Raw genomic sequence first — 6,464 nt, forward strand, 5'->3', positions numbered from 1 at the left:
TTACTAGAGCTAAATCGAGCGCTAATTAATTTAGGATCGAAGCTTCCTACCTTCAAGCATTAGGGGAAATCGATCGGCTGAGGGCGAGGGTGCGAGGCGATCTGCGATCAGTCAATCACGGTGCGGCCGTGCGGTCTGCGGTGCGGATTGCGGGATGCGGGGCACTGAGGAGGAGGCGAACAGGCGGCCGACTTCTCGGTGGCTTTGACAATACGCCAGCAGTCTGTACGCTAGGAAGATGGATGGCCGCCTCAAGGGCCAAGGCTATCAATGGGCTGATATGAGTTTGGGCTGAGTTGATCGATGGTGCTCACTTGTTTTGTAACAGGCTAAAAAGGTATCGCAATTTAGGTCTTATGTACACTACATGTGTACGTGATGGGGCATGTATACGTGATGGGCCCCTTCAAACCGGGGGCCTAGGGCGACTGCCCCGCCTGCTACTACTACAGGGCCGGGCCTGGCTTCGTGTGTACCTCCTGCGCACAGTGGAGCAGCAGGCCGGGAGCTCAGCCTCCCGGCGACGCGCGCTTAGTATGGGTCAGCGCTCTAAGTCGAACCGGGGCACTAAGGATGACATCTCCATCCACAAGGCACCGATCAACAGACAGGCGCCTGCCAATGCTCCTGTCAAGATCCGGTCCCGATCGAGACGCGTGCGATACCCTGAATGTCCGCCAGTGTGGGCACGAGCAAGAGCGGGGACAGGGCAGCCTTTGCCCACGCACTCGCCATTGAGGGCACTACAACAGCGTAGAAGATCAGAGCTCGAGCCCCGACGAACCGATACCCAGGGTGTCTGGTTCATGGATCTACAACGCAGCATTCCTGCAGTGGTATCAACCCCGATGAACATCACAAGGTACGCCGGGGAGATGAACCCCAGCCTCTGGCTTAAGATTACTAGCTCGGCTACCAAGATGGAGGTGCGGATAATGATTACTTCATCATCTGCATCTTGCCACTATTCCTGGCCGACTCGACACGAACATGGCTCGAACATCTCTCCACCAATCGGATTCAGAGCTGGTCGGACCTCAAGGAGATCTTTGTGGGGAACTTCCAGGAAATGTACGAGCACCCTGGGGACCCTTGAGACTTGAAGAATTGCCGGCAGAAGCAAGGAGAGACAAGTATATAGCCAAGCAAAACAAAAGAAAGAATACTGCTATTTTCAATTACAATTTCTATGCTTCAAATTGCTGCTACCACTGTCAATTACGGCCCTGTTTGGGACCGTGGTCTGCGGACGCAGGCTGCGTAAAAGCGGTAAGCGGCTCTTCCCTCGCTTCTCGCATTTTTCCAGCTTGCAGTTCATTTTCTCGCTTATCGCGTTGTGCACGGCCGGCGAACGCGCGTCCACCGCAGACAGTTTGGCGGGATTTTTTTGCTCTTTCCGCTGAAACGCATCGCAGACGCTGTCCCAAACAGGGCCTACATTTGCTCCTCTAAGCTGCTGCTCCAATTGCTCTGAAGGGTGGAGGTATTTTCTTCCTTCCTCGAGGATATAAAAATAACAAAAAAATCGTCTCAATTTACCAAAAAAATCATACAAAAAGATGATATGATGATATACAAACTTGTAAAATATCTTGTCCAAACTCGACTTCGTTTGTGAGATATAAAAATAACAAAGAAATTTGTTATTTTTATATCTCACAAACAAAATCGACTTTGGGCAAGATATTTTACAAGTTTGTATATCATCATATCATCTTTTTGTATGATTTTTTTGGTGAATTGAGATGATTTTTTTGTCGTGGTTTGCACAGGTATCACAAAGGTTGTGGTTTTCACCTGATTTTTTTAGATAAAGGATTACCAATCCGGCCTCTATGACGAGGCATACACAGCCAAAAAAAACACAGTTTGCAAAAGCTGGACAAAGGAAAAAAGCACACCAGTCACTAGAGAGACTCCAAACTACTGCAAGCGATAGACATGCTTGCCCCCTCCTTTAACTAAATCAAGAGCTACTATCTCAATTAGTCTGCTCAAGCTGGAGAAAGTATTCTTGGCGTGCTCCTCGCGCTGCAACTGCGCCTAGAAACGAAACTAGTATGTTCCCCTGAAGATGACCTGCAAAACCGAGTTAACTTTGATTTTGTTAAAAATTAAATCATTTCGACATCTCCAAATCGCCCAGCATACAGCGGCAACCCCCACCCAGATGACCCTCCTAATCTTTTTAGATTGATTAGACAGCCAAGAATTAAATATATGGCGAATTGATCTAGGTGGCGTTAAACCAGTAGCATAAAAAATAATCCTCCAGACCATTCTTGCATAAGAACAGTCCAGGAAAAGATGTTGTATAGTCTCATTACTATTACATCCGCAGCATTTTTGGCTTCCTATCCAGTTCTTCTTAGCAAGATTATCTTTAGTTAAAAGTATTCCCTTTGAAAAAACCAGAGGAAAATTTTAATCTTTAAAGAAATCTTTAACTTCCAGATCATCTTATGTCCAAAAGTTGGATGACTATCTAATAAGTGCAGATAGAAAGATCTTACAATAAAAGACCCTGAATTGGTCAAATTCCATCTAAACGTATCCGACCCATCCACCAGTTGAACATGCGCGATCTGAGCTACAAGATTGTGCCATTCAACCAACTTATTATCCACTAAAACCCTCCTAAAATATAAATTGAGTGGCCTCGTAGCCAAAACTTTGGCCACAGTCACATGTGGTTTCCACCAGATATGTTCCCGAATTATAAACGGTGCGTGAAGCGTGCTCGGCTATTCAGTGTCTTACGTCTTGTGCCTGCAGCAATCCTCATGTGAGTAAGCTTATCTATTTTCCTCAGTTGCCCCTCTCTGCTGCCGCTCCTCCTGGCTCCTGCTCTCTGCCGCTGCTGGGCGCCTGAAGGGCACCAAATGTTTTAGTGTTATGTATACGTGTTTGGGTAGAGCTAGGACCTGACATACAATGGCGCGGGGAGAGATAAGGACTCAATGGTATTAGTGACAACTACCCATGGAGGAAAGTAATCCGGGCAGGTATCCATCCTTATGGTATAATAAATCACTAGTACCATTCTTGATTTTAGCGCATTGATGTTAAAATTTTTTAGTACATATCGCATGATTTATAAAATGTGGACCTGGCTAACTTACGGCCAACCATAATATAAGCATCCATACAGCCTACCTAAAAAAGGAAAATATATTATATTATTGCTATCTTAATTCGGCAATAACCGCCACCCCTATATTTTTGGCGGCAAAACTGCGCATGTCGCGCGCCAGAACCCTGCGCCCCCCACGCTGGCACCTCCCTGTCAACGCCGGCGCCTCTAAAATTGCTTTGGCCAAAAATCCCTTGCTATCACCACCCGCCACCTCAGCCTGCAGCAGAGACAAAAACAAACAGGGCGACCTCGAGCATGAGGGCAAACAAAAGAGCAACCGGGCAGTACCATGAACCAAACAACAAGAAAAAAACATTGGATCAGGTATGCAGATCAGACTTTTAGTACTTGTTTAGGTATCCCATCATCTGCAATTTGGTTTTAGGGTTCTAGCAACATAATAGATCCATACAAAATCACATCCTCTAGAAACAAAAAAACACATATCTTTAGGTGACATAATAGATCCATACAAAATCACATCCTCCAGAAACGAAAAACCACAGATCTTTAGATGCAAATTGCTATACACAGGTCAAAAGAGAGGTAGCATGCATGTAAGTTTCTGATTGGATGTGCTGATGCGCCTAGTTGCTCCCCTGTCCCACCCACACAATTGAATCCAATATTGTAAACCTGATTGAATCAAGATTGAAAACTTGGTTAGTGATTTTGATGCTGAAAATGAGCAACATTATTGCCTGAACAAAAATACTGATATGCTTGTACGTAAGAACATTATTGCTTGGAAACCTAACTTATACTACCTAGTAGAAACCAATCTAATCAGATTTGTGCTTTGATTAAAAAATAGTTGTGCAGGGTAATAGAATAGAAAAAGACTAGTGAAAAAGAATGGATTTAAAATGAGCTCTTGCTAGAATTTGATTATCATTTCCTAAATGAGTCAGATGAAAATTCTACATACTGTACAGAAGCAGTTCAAGCTTCAGGACAGGGGAGCAACAGTACATGACATTGTGCAGAGTCTAGAATAGCAAGTGTTGCCTGCTTTGGGCAGTGTTGAGGCTGCTGTTGGCAACTATAATATAACTGAAAACCTCGAATATGTGCAGACTATTGCTAATAACACCTAAGGAATAGCAGATGTGGATGAGGTTTGGTCGACACCTCGAGTACCATACACTGGGTAAGTATTTTTTTCAAGTAAGCAGGAAGCTAGAGATTTCTATAACTCATGTGCAAAATGGATTGGTTTCTCAATCCTTACGGGCACTTCATGCCTGTCAGGTTTGACACAGTAGCAGCACAAAAGTCCTATTTGTTTGTAACAAGGAAGGGCATGGGAGGAAGGTGAAAGAGGGCAATGCAACTGCTGAATCTGATGACAACAATTATGAAGAAGGGGGCTCTGAACCTGAGAATAACAGCAAAGAAGATGGCGATGAAGATGTTGAGAAGAAGAAAATGGTATTAAGGTGTGCTGAAAAAATAGTTTTATGGGGGGTACTGTATAAGTTGACAGTGGGCATCCTTCTTTCTGCTTCTGTCATCTTGGCATTGTGACAAATGGGGGTTGAGAGGCTGCAGGGGAAAAAAGGTGAACAATTTTAACAAAAAAAAGAGAGCGCATGCTTGAATCACTACATTACTTCAACTACATCAGGCAGGGCATGCTTGGTATATAGGTGTGGTGGACCAAAAAAAGCCTGGGCTGGAACCTTTGGCCAGAAGCCCCACCCCTAATTTGAGATTGTACTTTGCCTAATAAATGTAATATTATTTCCTATATAAGATCATATTAATGCCTGTGTACACAGAAAAAGTTGCTAGTGTGCAGTGTGCACTACAACACAAATCTAATCTAGAGACACTTTTGTACATTCATTTTACAATTTATCTTTACAAATACATCATAATGTATTGTAAAGACACTTTTTGTGGCACTTTAGAAAGCGTAACATGTATTCGGCGAGGCTCACCCTTCTTCGCGCCCCGCCCTTCGCGCACCTCACCGGGCTCGAGGCCCTCCACCACCACCTGGATTCGGCGAGGGAGGGAGGGCGGAGGGGCGGCGCTGCAGCGGCCGGGGTGGGACGCGCCGCCGCCACCAGCCTCGCCTTCGGGTCCCGTGGCTGGCTGGCCACACAGGCCGCAGGCCTCGCCCCGCGCCCGACCTGGCCGCGCAAGGGGAAGCTTGGACGGGGCCGAGGGAGCAGGGCTGCCGGCTGCTGCTCTTTGCGGTGGGGGAAGAGTGGAAGACACAGAGGAAGGGACTAGTGGCGCCATGCTTGTGCTGCTCATCTGCTCGGTGGGTGGTGAGAAAGGAGCAGAGAAGTGGAAGGGAAAGGATAAGGCTGCTGAGAGTGTGTGGGCCATGGCTGGCGTGAGAGAAAGGATAGGGGGAGGGGGCGGCTCCTTGCTATTTGCCTATGGGCGCGTTTAGTTCCAAACCAAAAAATTTTTGTTGTCAAATCAACAGTTTGACCAGATGTTGGGACTTGGGAGGATTTTTTGGATACTAATTAAAAAACTAATTTCAGAACTCACCTAGAAACCGCGAGACGAATCTTTTGATGCCTTTGACCGCATCATTAGCACAAGTGGGTTACTGTAGCACTTATGGTTAATCATGCATTAATTAGGCTCAAAAGATTCATCTCACCGTGTACATCCAAACTGTACAATTAGTTTTGTTGTTTAACTATATTTAGTACTCCATTTAGTACTCCATACACGTGTCCAAAGAAAGAGACACACATTTCGAGGTGAAAATTTTTTGGAACTAAACGCGCCCTATGTGTAGTTCTGTACACTTAAACTTCTGCTACTATTTGTTATATATTGACTTTTTAAATTTTTCTAATTTTAATGTGCACTATTATTTATTTTATTAAAAAATTTATAAAACGTATCCGCGTATCAGGTTTTTTGATAAAATGCCGTATCCGCGTATCCGTATCGGCCCGATACCGATACACGTATCCGTATCCGTGCTGCATAGCTTACTCTTTCTGTAACGTCGTGTATGCTACCCACCGTTTTAAAATTGTTGTCGTTATTAGGACAATAATTTTAGTTCGAATTTGTTGTTCTAACACCATCAACTTGAAATGGAAGGAGTGCTAGTATACTAGTTAACTGATGGTTATAAATACTTGTTTGAACCTTTATGTACGTTTTGACTAGTGAGTCACAAGTATTTTGATTTATTCCCTCCGCTGCTGACCTACGGTGTGACTTTTGATAGTTCGCTGAGACAATACGAGATTTTTAATTTTCTTTTATGACTCGTTTCTAGTGAAACTAAAATGCTCCTTCCGTTTTAAATTGTTATCGTCATTGATTTTTTTTGTTATCTTTAAGC

At 44.4% G+C, this 6,464-nt stretch overlaps 1 long non-coding RNA gene across 1 annotated transcript; it reads right to left on the reverse strand.

Moving 5' to 3' along the window:
* Positions 1-3,451: 3,451 nt before the first annotated feature.
* LOC120670807 lies at positions 3,452-5,060 on the reverse strand. The gene is made up of 2 exons (XR_005673378.1): positions 4,608-5,060; positions 3,452-4,514 (listed from the first exon to the last, which is right to left on the reverse strand). It is a non-coding gene; the product is annotated as an uncharacterized LOC120670807 (long non-coding RNA).
* Positions 5,061-6,464: the final 1,404 nt, after the last annotated feature.

Source organism: Panicum virgatum, chromosome 4N (assembly GCF_016808335.1).
Source record: "Panicum virgatum strain AP13 chromosome 4N, P.virgatum_v5, whole genome shotgun sequence".
NCBI lineage: Eukaryota > Viridiplantae > Streptophyta > Magnoliopsida > Poales > Poaceae > Panicum > Panicum virgatum.